The sequence below is a fragment of the Nelumbo lutea genome, chromosome 1 (assembly GCF_056320005.1).
Source record: "Nelumbo lutea isolate HS-2025 chromosome 1, American lotus-T2T, whole genome shotgun sequence".
Classification (NCBI taxonomy): domain Eukaryota; kingdom Viridiplantae; phylum Streptophyta; class Magnoliopsida; order Proteales; family Nelumbonaceae; genus Nelumbo; species Nelumbo lutea.
Window position 1 is genome coordinate 143,132,916 of NC_142684.1, and position 15,510 is coordinate 143,148,425.

Here is a 15,510-nt window from a genome sequence, read left to right on the forward strand (position 1 = left end):
TGTGGTGTAGCAGGAGGAGCTAATTGTGATACTATCCCATTGTGCTTTAAGTAGTCCTTGAATTCGTCAGAGAGATATTCGCCACCTTGATCTGATTGAAGGGCTTTGATTTCTCTCCCTAATTGTTTCTCGACCTCTTGTCTAAATTCTTTGAACTTTTCAAAGGATTCAGACTTGTGTCTCATTAGGTACACATAACCGTATCGTGAAAAATCATCTGTGAAGGTGATGAAATACGCGTGTTGATTTCGTGTCCTAACACTCAGGGGACCACATACATCAGTATGTATTAGGTCAAGTGTGCCTATACATCCTTCAGGCTTACCGTTAAATGGCCATTTTGTCATCTTGCCTTGTAGGCAAGGCTCATAGGTGGGAAGATCTTCTACAGTTAGAAAATCCAAAGGACCATCCTTTACCAACCTTGTGATTCGGTCAACACCGATGTGGCCAAGTCGGTAATGCCACAGACACGTGGGATTAATTGTATCATGGACTCTCTTCTTGGGGATTTCAACCGACGTAGTTTCGGTTATGTTAGTTTCTAGAGAAGGATGTAGAACATAGAGACCATTCTCCAGTTCCTCGTATGCGATGAATCTACTATTTCTTTTAATAGTAATCATATTACTAAACAAGACAAAATAATCATTTGCACATAGTTTTGAGACAAAAATCAAAATTCTCCTTAAATTTTGTACATAAAGACAATCTCTCGGTACAATAGTTCATTCTCTAAAATGTAACTCCATGTTTCCTATGGCCGTGGCTGCAACAGTTGCAGTAGTCCCCAAGTAGAGTGTGACTTCTCCTTTACTTAGCCTTCTGCTTACCTTGAACCCCTGCAATGAGTTAAACGCATGAGTTGAAGCCCCGGAGTCAATACACCAGGACGCAGAAGCTATCAATAAATTGGTTTCTATAACACAAGTTTCAAAATTACCTTTCTTGAATTCCAGGTAGGCAGGACAGTTCTTTTCCAGTGGCCGGTCTTCTTACAGAAGTGACAGGCATCTGATGCTTTGTCTTTCTTTTGCTTCAAAATTACCTTTCTGAGGCTTCTTTGCTTTCCTCTTTCTCTTGCATGTCTTGCTAGTTTCAACAAGCATAACAACAGGCTCATCCTTTCTAATCAGTTCTTCAGCTCTTTGCAGCATATTTTTGAGCTCTTACAAGCTGACATTCAGCTTGTTCATGTTATAATTCATAATGAACGGATTAAAGGAAGGGGGCAAAGAATTAAGGATAGCATCTATCTGGGTCACAAGGTCCAGCCCGGATCCAAGAGCCTCCAGTTCGTTGATGTATCCCATCATCCGAAGACAATGGTCGTGAATTTGTTGGCCCTTGGTCATTTGTGCGGTCATGAACTGTTTCAAGACCTTTTGTTGAGTAGAATGATTATGCTCTTTATACATCGTCCTGAGACTGCCCAATATGTCATTGGCTAGTTCGATCTGATCGAACTACTTCTGTATTGGGTTGTCCAAGGAGGCAATGATGTAACACCGGGCAAGGGAGTTTTTCTCCTCCCATTCCTAATAGCCTCTCCTTCGGGCCTCAGAAGCCCTATCGCCCAAACGCTCTAGGGCAGGAATCTTTGCCACTTTGTCTAGCTTTTCAGAAGCTAGGACCAGCATAAGGTTCCTGTACCAGTCGGCATAGCTTTTCAAATGTCCAAACGCTCCTGATCCGTTTGCTATTTTCTGATAAAAGAACAAACATTAGTCCACAACCTAATTTGATTGATGTTCATTACATAGATATGGATTTTAATCTACGTCCATTTCCATTTATTCATCTCTGAGATTTCCCTCCTTTCTCAGTGACGGAGACTACGGGTTGTCTCTGGAAATGTGGGAAATCACATAGGGTGCATGGAGCCAACTGTTTTAGCTACATAACCCCACCACCTTTCTGTGAAGGAACATATCCACTCATCATATGAGTTTTCCCTTTGGCCTCTGTCAGACAAGGTTCAGAGCCGTTTTCAAATAAACATTTCTGTCCAGTGAGTGCTTACCCATCATGTTCGTGAACGCCAAGGTACCGTGAGAGAGTACCCATTTTCTAGTGAAGCCCCTCCCACATCGGTCTATGATGCCCCTATCATCTTATGAAACACTCAGACAAGCCCAACAGCAAATGGATAGCCCATTTTCTGGTGCGTTTCCTCATTACTGAAGGACCCATCCTCATGCTAATGATGGAAGGCCTTTAAAGAGTTCATCATATGAATCTCCCTATCACATGTACTCGTATCAACTGGAGGGATCAGTTAATTACGCCCTAGTTTGATTTAGGTCAAACCAAAGTGGCTCCCACTGACTTTCATAAAGTCAGATTTCGGTGGGCCTAAATCGGCTAGGGTTCCGCACGTAACCTCTTGATGAGGTGTGGGGCCCACCACTTAGGGAGGTCATCAAATGACCAAAAGGGACACCATGGCAACGATGTGCATTCAACCATGGTGTGCGCAAGAGCCATTGTCAATTGAGCATGGGCCAAGCACTTATGGCCCATGTACGTAGCACATCACACATCCATACATCTCATGTAGGGATAAATTGATCTAATCAATTAATCATCTGTAAGGCCCATTGAAAGCCCGTTTTAAATCCATAATATTAACCATTAATATTATTTAGGTATATGGGCTGAACTAGGGTTACCCAGTTCGGCCCATATAGTTTTATCCTTTGAAGTGGGTTTTTGGCAGTTTTAACTATTTAAAATTGGGCCTTTACAGGTTGGGTCGAATCAACCATTTAACTAAATATCAATCCTCAGGTCCATTAGTGGGAAAATTAGAGCTGACTTTCAGCCTTGATTAAACCCAATATTTGGTCCAAACAGTTTGAACCAATCTTGGTTCGAATGCATCTAGGGTTTGATCTTTAATTAAATCTTTAATTCAAGAAAATAATATAAAATTAAAGAACTGATAAAAGAAAATCAAGAATCAATTAAACAGGGCTATTCGCACAATCCATCATGCAAAGGAGAGGTTAGATCATAGTTTGCAGTTTCATAAACTATAAATTGCAGATTCTATTTCTCCCATCTACGAAATCTTCTTCTCTGCGCCGCCATCTTCGATCCAAAATTAAAATTAAATAGAAATCATATTTTCTATTAATGATTACATCAGATCGAATACCTATACATTGAGTCTAAAAATTAAAAAAAAAAATATTTACAGACCAAATGTAATAAATAAATCAAGAAATTGCAAATTTTGCAGGTTCCCTACGCAAACCAAGAAATCGATCTCCTCTTGTACGAACAACCCATAAATCAAGAAAATCATAAAGAACAGTTCTAAATAATAATCAGATTTATAGAAAATTAATTTTAGATTATTCACTCATTAATTTTGGGAACAAATTTCCCAAAACCATATCTACGCAAATCGAGTAGAATGCCTTCTGCCCTTTTGTGCAGGTTCAGATCTGAAGCAGATTGGTTCAAGATTTGAACCTGTCTATGATACCACTGAAGGGACAGGATATCCATCACATGGACGCCCAAATCTTGCGGAATGAACTGAGCGAATTTCAAAAATTTCTCCCATCTTTGTAGGGAATCGAATTCCCTATTTTAGAAAAACATATTTTTCAATGACCAATCTTGAAATATTAACCAAACCAGATCTGAACCAAAAGGAGTAAGAGGGTGGATGTACCTGATACAAAGAAATAGTATCTCCCAATGGAGGTGTTCATGCCCAAGGAATGATCCAAAATCTGCTCCCACTAAAGATGGCGCAATGTAGAATGGAGCAGAATCATCAATGTTCTTCCAAAAGAACTTCACCCTTCGCAAGAATCAACAGGATGGCTTGTGAATATAGCTCCAATCAATCTTTTCTCAAAAGATTGGTATCAAGATCAGATCTTGATTGATCCCAAGAACTGGAGAACGAACTAGAGATAATGGCGGTGGTAGGAAGGAGGCAGCAAGAGAGATTTCGCAGGGTGCAGAATTCTCCCTTCTTGTGATTTCAGCTCTGAAGACAAGAGTTCTTGGATTGCATGTCTAAAAGCTGCCGCTCCCTCCTCCTTTTGTAATCTTAAAGGGATCAGCTCCTAATCCCATTAGGAGTTGCTGATCCAAATCATATTTGGATTAGAAGTCCCTTTAAGTGATAAGGGATAACCCTTATCTTATCTACAGATTAGATCAACCATCTCCTAATCTAATTAGGAGGCTTCTAGATCTAAATCTTATTTAGATCTTAGACTCTCTAAGTGGATAGGGTCTAGGCCCAATCCTATCAGTTGATCCATCTCAGAATTCGCGCCTTTTAATTGACTGGTCAAACCAGCCCAGTTCGAAATGGGCTTAAGGCCCATTTAAGGTTATGTACTCACTTAGCCTTCCAAACTGCTGCCCAGTTGGGCTTCCTTGTATGGCGTGGTCCTTGGGCCAAGCCACCTTGTAACACCCAGGGACTGTGGGCAGATGCAAGATTAGCCCATCAAATATTATCCTCAAAGGTCTTACACTTAACCTCTTAGCCCATAATGATCACACACTACCCGAGAATAGAAGACCTCTCCCTCGGCTACAAGGAACAGTGTTGCACTCTCTGCTCATATAGATCCCGGGAATTAAAACCTTCTTGCAAACATTTCGAAACCATAATATATATATATATATATATATATATATATATATATATATATCTATATAATTTTATATCTCATATAAAATATATTTTGCAAAACAAATCTCAACGATTGAAATCGGCTGCCGGCAGTCTTGGTTTCCATCAGAGAGAGTGCATCCCCGATCATTACCTTTGTCCGACAAAGGGGCTGATCCTGTCACTATGATCACCACTCAGATGAATTCTCAAACTGTCCCAACATACTCAAGTTTTGACCCCCGCTAAGGATCTCACTGATTGGTACATCAAAGACAACCCAATCCGACACCTAGTGCAGTATCATAATCGAGTCTAGGGGTTGGGTGTAACTTTTCAGGTTTGCCCATCAATCTCCAAGGTCCAGGGCAATAGTGGAAACCTTGGTCCAGTTCATAGATTCAATTAATCCCACACTGTATGTGCCTAGGGTCTCACTCTGGCAACTAAGACAGGCCACCCCAACCGACTTGGTGGCACCATAGTGTCAGCCTTGTCAGGATTGGTCTCCCCAGACCGACCCATTAGCTGTGAACATTCTAAACTTACACGAGTCTCATTAAGTGTCCAATTTAAGGGTATTATATAGAAACATACCAAAGGAACAGAAATCAAGTATGCACTTTTATTCATTTACAATAAACTCATAAAGTACATCATTCTGATTGAAGTTAAGGGCATACAAAACTGTCTAACAATAGGTGCTCTCACTCACTCACTCGCTTTCTCTCTCCTCATTCTCTTATCTTCTCCTACCGTCCTCTACAATCTATATTCCTCTCGGCATTCTCTCTTTCCTATTGTCTTCTCCGAACCCTACCACTGTCGCCTTACAACCGCAACTACAACTAGCATTTACAATAAAAAAAGAAAAAAAACAATAAAGAGGATGAAAATATACCTCTTTCTAACATTAAGAACTCTGTAGACGATTTTGAAAGATGAGATAACTGCTAGTATGGTTCCCAAAGATTAGAACCAATACACTCATTGCTATACAATACTATGAAAAAAAAAATCGTTGAGAAGTGAAAACAAAGCAAAAAAAGATGAACAAAGAAGTGATAAAAAATACCTCTTTCAAACATCCATAGAAAGAAGAAATCCCCTAAAAATATTTTTTGAATGGTAACAGAACTGCTGGCATACTTCCCAAAGATTAGAACCAAACCATGAGCTGATATATTGTAACATGACAGAAAATGAAGCATTAGGAAATGAAAACAAATCGAAAAAGATGAGCAATATTCTATCTAGATAGTTAATTAGAGAAGACCTTGGAAGATGAGAAACTTTTGGAGATGGTTTGTGGTTCTAGATGCAGATTTCTTACTCGAACTATGCCAAAATGTATAAAAAATCACTGGTTTGAACAAATGAACAATTTAGAATTAGCTCAAGATCTCCTTTCCATGTACAACTTGACTAAACATTACATAACAAGAACAAAATCAGTTGCTTGACTCTCTCTAAGTAGATGCAATATGAATTGGAAAACAGAGGGGCAATTTTGAATTAACTCCAAGATCTCCTTTCCATCTGCAGCTTGAACAAACCACCTCATTTCCATTTACATTAAGTTTTAAAATTCAAAGTTATCTCAAGAACTTACCATCTACGTTACTTCAACCAAGGCTATTGATTTTACGTTTTCCATGTATAGCACGATGTTTATGGAATTGAAAGTGACTGAGTAGGCGATGACATGGCATATTAGGAATGGTGGGAAGGGAAGAGGAGAGAGAGTCAACGAGAATGCAGGGTGGGGGTAATAATGCAAGGAGAGGCATGGTGACATGGACCCTCTTACCATATCTATACTATATATAAAAGTGCGAATGCAATGCGAAACTTTTTTTAGACTAAAATTACCATCTACTTCTTTGTTTGAGAAAGGGTATAAAAACCATTTTATCACAGCTTTAATGGCTACTAAAATGCCCATAATTGTGTATTTAGTCCATCTCTTATGGTAAGGTTGAAAATGTAACTTCAATTATTACTTCTCACATCATTTAATTCCCTTTCATTATGTCTTATACTTAAATTATTCTCTCATTTTCTCTTATTAAATCAATTTATTTAACTATTTAACAAAGATCAATAGTTCAAATTTTGGGTCAAACATGTTAAATCTTTAATGTCCTAAATAAATAATAAAAGCTAATAAAATACAAAAATACAAATACATAAATTTTGCACAAAAAGCATTTAGACACATGTATAATATCATATTATCATTTTAAACAAAAAGTAAGTATGACACATCAGGATTATTTTTACACACAAAAATACAAAAAAGTTATAGAAAAAATTGAACACATCTATGATTTTATATTTACACTACTATTAAAAATATGAATAAGATTGTAGAACTTTTTTTACTAAAATACTCAATTTTGAATTTAGCCCCTATTTAATTATGAGGTTTAAATTGTAAATTGAACAACTACTTTTCACCCCATTTTATTCCCTCTATTTAAATCTTACATTTGTTTTTTTATGAATAAACAAAAAGGAAACACAAAAAAAAAGATTAAATATTACAAAAAGAAAAAATCTAGCCAAGCAAGTAGACTTATCAATGAAACTTGAAACTTCACAATTCGATTTGATTATCACATATTTGGATAATGTGTTTATGTAATCAGATTTGAATTTTCAATCAACACCTGATTAATAATAAATAAATAAATAAATAAATAAATAAAATATATATATATATATATATATTTTATAGAAAAATTTGGATACATTATTATTATAATTATCATCATTTAGAATTATCAAGTGCAAAACACGTACACACTTTCTAATATAGATAGATAGATAGATAGTAAAGTCAGATTGGGCTAGCCCAAGAATCCAAGCCCACCTCGTATAAGATCTCAATTACCTAGGATTAGCTAAGGTTGGGCACGCCCGATTTGCAGCTCTAATGACTAATGCTCCCTTACTTTATGATCATGGAACGAAGGTATGAACATAGTCACATAGGTATGGGCTTGGGTGCCCAACAAAGGTTTAAAATTTTTTGTATTGTGGTCCTCGAGGGGATTTTTTTCTATGGGTACACGTGTGTACACCCTCATTTAAGAAATTCTAAGCTTAATACTTTTAATATCTAAGGAAATGTTTGCAAATGTGCATAACTTTGTTTTTCCTGACAAGCTGGCCATCAGCAAAAAGTATATTGATCTTACTATGTGGAAGTGGTGGTTGTTTTTGTTTTGATTGAAAGCTCAGCTAAGGAATTCTAATTCCCACATTTTTTTTTCAAGAGATAGATCTATGACAATAAATATGTATGAGGGGAAAATCTATGCTGTCAGAAATACATGATACTGGATAGAGATGGCAATTTTCTCCATCAAACTGGCCCCATCCTGAATGGGGTGGATTTTCTCCAATATTAAATGGGGATAGACCAATAGAATTTGCAAATAATTCCCCAAGCCTGCCTGAACCTGGTGATAAATTACTAAAGTATCCCTGAATTTATTATTAATTTTTAAAATCTCCCTTAGTTTTTCTAAAATTCTTAAAACCCTACGATCCCATGATACCATTTTTAAAATAGCCTAAAATTTTCTTAATCCCATTTCGAAATACCTCAAAATTCCTATAATTCTATTTTAAAATACCTTCAAAATTTGATGTATTTTTAAGTGGCTGTCTCAAAATAGAAAAAAAAATCAGGGATTTTCCATCCCTAACAGCAAAGGGGTGCACCTACTAAGGATGGGAGAATGGAGTAGGGGATTTTATCTACAGACTACAGGACAGAGAGGGAGAGGGGGTGCCCCACCCGAACCTACCCGGTTGCCAACCCTAATACCGGATGGGATCGATTACCACTTGTACAATATTGTTACTACAAAATTTTCTACTATCATGTATAGTGGAACCCACATATGATCTATTATGTTAGAAAATCCCTTGTTTTTTTATTAAAGCCAGAAACTATACGTTATGGACATAGTGACCTATTCAATACCTAAAGTTACTTTAACCTATCAGAAATAGTTTGGATTAGGTAGAACACTCGGTGAATAATACACCGATTAAGCTCTCAGTAAATTTTCTAACCCTGTCCCATAGCTTAAAATGATTCAAATCAAATTTCTAAGACAACTGTCACAGTATTTATTGAATGCTTTATTCACAAAAGTGTTGCATCCAGTTGAATGAGGATCCCTCCCACGTGAATTTTGATGAACACCAATCGTTGTTTTAGTAATAAAAGGTGCAAAAGTTAGATTGTTGATTGTTTTAACGAAATCCACCATGAATTCTATCATCCTCATCCACCAAGTCTTATCCCAATTCCACCGCCTATTCATTCAGAATATGAAATTTTGAATAGACTTGTCCTTTTCACTCCAGTTGGCATCTCCCTACTCCCATAGGGTTTTCATGTATGGGGACTGGGGAATTAAAGTTAATAGCAAGGTGGCGACTCTCATTAACCTCCATACCAAAGAATAAAAATCTGGTTCATGTCTTCTCTTAATCTTAGGGTGGAGATTAAGGAAAGTTGGACACTTAAAACAATGCTTCACCCACTGGACTGAAATCGATGAACCCAATACAAGTGATATGGTGAGAAGGTCTCCTTCGACATCTTTGCTATAATTAACAGGAATTTAGGCCTCTTCATCCAGCATTCTTTGGCAAAGCCCTCTTGTGTAGTTTATTAAATTTAATTTTGATGATGCTACATCAAATATTAAGGCGCGGGGGGCGAGCATGGTTGCTAGAGACCACCATGGTTCACTGGTTGTTGCTCATTTCATGGCTTTTCCGGTTTGCTCTCCAATGGAGATTGAAGTGCTAGCTTTAAAAGAAAGTCTGAAACTCTGCACACACATACAGAGAGGCTGTTTCCAAAGTCTGAAGACATTAATGGACCAGGTAAATGGATCGATTTAGTTAGAACCTAATTCTTCATACAAACCCATTTAATTAATCCAGACACAGACATGGGTTTTGACTGGACCTGCCGAAGATCCTACCTTTTTCATGCCCTTTTAGTGATAAGGGAAGTTCATTTAAGACATTCCTTCTTTAATAAAAGCAGTTCGTTATATATTGTTCAATAACCTAGCTAGTCTTGCTTCTCTAGGGGAACATGGAAAAGGAACCAACATATATATTGCCCGACACAATCTTAAAACCCGATTCGACTTTCAGACCAATTATTCCTATTATGATTCATATGCCATATCCTGTGTGGTCTACGTTCTGAGCAAGAAGATGACAATTCATAATCTTACCTTGCAAGAATAAGTAAAAACAGAAAACAAGAATGTGGTCCAGCATCTGTCACAGCATTTGCTTCTATTTCAATTCTGTGCAGATTCCCGTGTCACAACAACTGGATTTTTTTTTTTTTTCAGTTCTGTCTCCATGTTCTTAATAAATTGTTATGGCCAGGCCACATTTGGATACTGCAATACCCAAGTGAATCATAAAATTTCCTCATACTCGGGATTCGTTTGGTTGCACACAAAGTGAAGGAAAACAAATAATTTTCTGAAATTTGGTATTTAATAAAAAAAAAGCGAGTGCTAATATATCTAAGAAAATGGCATTTCTCCTAATTTTCTATATAGATCATTTTATGTCCAACCAAACAAGCTTTGATTGAAAATGGGTGGAATACTCAATTGACTAAGAATGGCCATTTAAAGTGCCCAAAAATAATTTTTTATTATATACACATAATATTTATATCTTTGCTGTAATCTTAGGAGCAAGTCTAATTTCAAGTTAAAAGCACCAACTACGTACATATAAAAGGATGTATGCAAGAGAAAAAGGCATCATTACGTAACAAAAAACATCCCTTGAGAGTTGAGACAAGTGATGTAATTAGTCAAGATGCATACAACAGAGCACAAATTAATAGTTGAGTTGAATTGACACCAATCCTATATATCGATCCGGTTACCAAACTAGCTAGTTTCTCAAGTCTGTATCTTCTCCAAACACCTGCTGAAATGAATATTGGAATCCGAACAGAGTGCATACAAAATCATGCATGTAAACTAAATGTGATGCAAGCTGTGGGTTCATGATGTAAAAATTAATCATAGTTAATTTGGTTTTCTGTATGTTCTGACCATGGTCGACCGGGTTGGAATTGGATCGAACTGGCCACAATTTCGGTTCATTTTCGAGAGCTAAGCAAATATTAGCCCCAGTCGGCAGTACAAGAAATGGCAGCATCATCAGAATTGGAATTGCATGTCAAGCTAGCAAATAATTAAGGGCATAACCTTGACCGATAGATTAATAAGGCCAGCTGGTAAATGATAGCTTTCAGCTTAATTTGTATCATGCAAAGACAATATGTACATTTCTCTCTTTTTCTATTGACGTGGAACAAGGTAAAGAAATGCAACATGAACTTTTAATTTACTAGAGATCGGCCTGCTGTTTTTCTTTCTGGCTTGACTTGGTGTCCTTTTTGCAGCCTTTTTCCAAAGGGAAAAACTATTCCATTTTGTCTTCTGCTCTTCCCTTGGACCACAAATAAGTAAATAACACAACACATTAATCCATCTCTCATGGTAGCTAGGCCCAGAAAGGTCCCGGCCCCTTCAATCCTCCCCCTCTTCAAATAAGCTCTAGCTACTTTGGAAGTTAATTGGAACCCAAGCTGTAGCAAAGACCGAGTTGTGTCCCTTCCATGTGAGCACCAACCTATCATCTTCCTTCTTCATTCCCCACCCACTAGCATGTTCATCTAGTAAAAGCTTGACTTCACCAACAGTCTCTTCGTCAAATGGAATACGGAGGAAATTTGCATTCTTCATTCGCTGTGACAACTTAAAACCGGATTCAGACCTTTCAATCCTTTGCATCCCCCCAAAACCAATGATGTTCTCAATCTTATGTCCAACATCGGCTTCATATTCCATCCTCTGCGCATTATCCTTGGGCAAAAAGGTCTCCAAGGCATCAAACGGTATCCACAGGTAATTGAAGGATGTAGTAATCCTTGATGTGAGGCTTGAAGAATCCAAATCAGAATCCTCGTCGACCACAGTCATTATACAAGGGTTAAGACCCTTGATCACCTCCAGGAATGTATTCCGCAAAGACAGATGATCAACAGCACCCCCTCGCTCTTGATGATCAGCAGGCAAATAGCGAAGCCAGTTTTGGCAGTTGACGACCAAGGCCTCATCATCTCTGAGATCTAGCATGCAAGGATTCAACTGACTCATGAGGTGATGAAAGCTTCTAGAGAAGTCACCCGATAAAGTATCAGCAGCAGCAGATTTGCTGCAGGAAGATGAGCAATCGATAACATGGAAAGCGAAAGGAACATCCCTGGTTTTCGCGAAATTCGCCAAACGGAGACCAACTTGGTCGCTTGACACATTAAGCAAAGGAGGCACCGGAGGTCTACAGGAGGGCACAGTAATTCCGACTGAGGGAGGACCTTCAGGCCTTTTGGCCAAGGCATCGATGAGTGTAGGCCATTGCATACAATGAGTGATGCTAAAATCTAAGATGTGTACTCTTGGGTACCCCTGGATTGCCTTTAAAATTGCACTGTTTGAGGCACAAAAACCAAACCTGTGCCAAGGGATCAGGTCGACATACCCTGCTAACTCAGTCACACTCATAGATCTGGTCTGAATCATCTGATCAAGGGCAGTTGTGCCATGAAAATTCATGGCAGCTGTAGGGAAAACCCTAGAAGCCCTGAAAATGAGGGCCCTCAAGAACCAAGAGATAAGCCTTTGATTGGAGTCACCTACTGCAGAAGCCACGTTGTTGAGCACCCACATCACTTGCTGAGCTAGGGTAACATCGTTGTTCTCTATGGCACTTGCACAGTGAAGGAGAAGCTTCTCTGTACAAGCTCCATCTAGGCGTCGTCCTTTAAGCGCGGCTTCAGGTAAAGAGTCTTGAGGGTTGTTGAATAAAAGACCATGGTATGAGTATGGTAGAGAGATCGGTGCACTGTTGCTTCTTCTTTCTGTCTTCATGGTTACAGACTTACAGGGTAGGAGGGGTGTCAGCTGCTTTGGCCGGCCGCTCTACGTGAGTGCGCTTGTATTGGATATCGGTTTGATTATTATCGAAGCTGAAGCCAGAAGGGATGCTGCTGTCGAGGCAGTGGTGACACGCGTCTGATGGATATTCGTAGGTGGGATTGAGGAGAGCTTGGGTTTTATCAACTTGGTGAAGATGTTTGGTCTGGTCTGGAAAACTCTAAGCCAGTCTGGTGTTTTAAACGTGAGAGCGAGAGATGTTTCGTCTGGTCTGGAGAAAACTTGAGTCGTACGTACTGGGTTTTCTCTAAAATCTTAATTAGCACCAATTCCTTCATCTTTTAAGCTTGCTACTTCACCAGAGAAAAATCTTTAGTTTTGATTTGTTGGCAGATGTTTACCTCGTAACCAAATAATAAAAACAAAGTTGCAAACGTCTAACATATATATACGACCATTGAAACAAATATGGCCACATCTTTTATTCTCTAAATTATTGTGAAGGAATACAAGCGAAGTGGCATGAAAACATGTGTTTTAAGAGATCGAAATCCAATTACCTGCAGTAAGGGAAGTATATCATATATGGACAAAAACTTGTGCTTACTGAATCCATTCCTCAACCATATAAATGTCTTACACTCATCAGAAAAAAATAAATAAATAAATAAATACAAATGTCGCTTGGAAGGGGCAGATTCATGAAAATCATATGGTATGAATGATCCTTTTGACCATATCTTATCAAATGCTACTCTCTCTGAACCTTTTGGCACCTAATCCTAAGATTATAATGCATGTCTGCATCACGGGGTACATCATTAATGTTCCTTAAGGCTGTGTTTGTTTTGATAAAAAGAAAAAGAGCGAGAGAAGCATATAAAAGTTGAGGAAATTAAAGTTGGTTAAAGAATTTCACAAAATTTATTAACAACTTTCCTTCAACTTTCTGTTTCTCTCTCATTTAATTTCTACAAACCTTCTAACCATAAGCTAAATGTTAATTATGTAAAACTAAAACATAATTAAGTAGCTAGCCACTGCCCTTTTGATTGGACAATGTTAGGATTTAAACTCTGAATTACCAATTAATTAGTATGGCATACAAGAAAATAATTGAGAAATATGTGAATTATAAAGCAAATAATAAGAGCAAAAGAAAGGTAAAGATGGCACCAGATTTACGTGGTTCAGTCAAAGAGACCTACATACACGGGAGAAGAAAGAAAACTTGTTTATTCATGTCCTTGATGAGAGAACTACAAACTAACCACCTTACTAGTGCTGAAATGCCTTTAACAAAGCCTTGAAGCACTCAAAAGCATAGATGACTGCTTTGATCTGGTGTGAGAGAACCCTTAATGGCAGCAGTGAAGAAGAAAATCGATCTCAAATAGAATAAGAGCAGATCTTGCCGGAAGATGGCGATGGAGTTCTCCCAATCTCTTCAGCTTTCTAATGCTCTCACTCCATGCACCCACTACCCCTAGGAGGCACCCCTTTTATAGAAGAAAAAAAAGAAGGAACATGCCCCTTGGGATTCTAGCGAAAAGATGGAGAGGCAGAATTTGAGGAGTCGAATTAAATGGGTAGTTTTGATGGAGTCAAAATGGTAGAGCATTTATTGTGGCTGTTGAAACCAAACGACATCATTTATTATGGCTGTTGAATTTCGTAGCCACACCAAACGTCAATAATCTCCACCTTGGTGAGAATTCAAATAGCAAATCTTCCTCTCCAAATGCCCCAAGGGCATCAAACATCAAATGAGACAAGACCCACCAAGTCGATGCAAGCATCGAACTTGGATGATGGTAATGACTTTGTCAACATATCTGTAGGATTCTCAGCGGAAGTTATATTGTTGACCAAAACACGATCATTCTCAACAATATCACGAATAAAGTGATAACGCACATCAATGTGCTTGGTCCTCTCATGAAACATTTGGTCATGAGTCAGATGTATGGCAATTTGACTGTCACAATAGATCACTGTAGCCTCATGTCTACCTATGAGTTCACCAACCAGATTTTGTAACCATAAAGCTTCCTTAGCGGCATTAGCCACCGCCATATACTCTACTTCAGTCGTAGACAAGGCAACAATCGACTGAAGTGAAGCTTTCCAGCTAACTGAGGTACTACCCAAAGTGAAACAATAGCTAGTGAGAGATCTCCTCCGATCAAGATCTCTAACATAATCAGAATCACAATAACCGACAAGCTTCTCTGTGGATCTTCCAAACTCAAGGCAGAAATCAGATGTACCACTCAAATACCTAAGTATCCACTTTACGGCTTCCCAATGAGCCTTCCCCAGACAGGACATATAGCGGCTCATAACACGGACTGCTTGAGCAATATCTAGATGCAAACATACCATAGCATACATGATGCTACCAACAACACTAGAGTAAGGCACACGAGCCATATATACCTTTTTCTCATTAGACTTCGGTGACTGCTTCACCGACAACATGAAGTGAGCTACAAGAGGAGTGGAGACAGGTTTGGCATCTGACATGCCAAAACGATCAAGAACTTTCTCAATATAGTTCTGCTGACTGAGAAACAGCTTCCCATGTTCACGATCACGAATAATCTCCATACCTAGAATTTTCTTCATTGGACCCAAATTCTTCATCTCAAACTCACTGTTCAAAAGAGACTTCAACTTCACAATTTCAGACTTATTATTACACGCAATGAGCATGTCGTCGACATATAATAATAGACAAATGAAGGAAATATCAGAGAGCTTCCTAAAATAAACGCAACTGTCAAAGGCACTCCTGGAATAACCACTAGAAGTCATAAAAGTGTCAAAGCGCTTATACTACTGTCTTGG

At 38.3% G+C, this 15,510-nt stretch overlaps 1 pseudogene across 1 annotated transcript; it reads right to left on the bottom strand.

Moving 5' to 3' along the window:
• Positions 1-10,956: 10,956 nt before the first annotated feature.
• Positions 10,957-14,134, bottom strand: LOC148878054 (scarecrow-like protein 32 pseudogene; annotated as a pseudogene). The gene has a single exon (XR_016100319.1). The product of XR_016100319.1 is annotated as a scarecrow-like protein 32 pseudogene (transcript).
• Between the last annotated feature and the right edge of the window lie 1,376 nt (positions 14,135-15,510).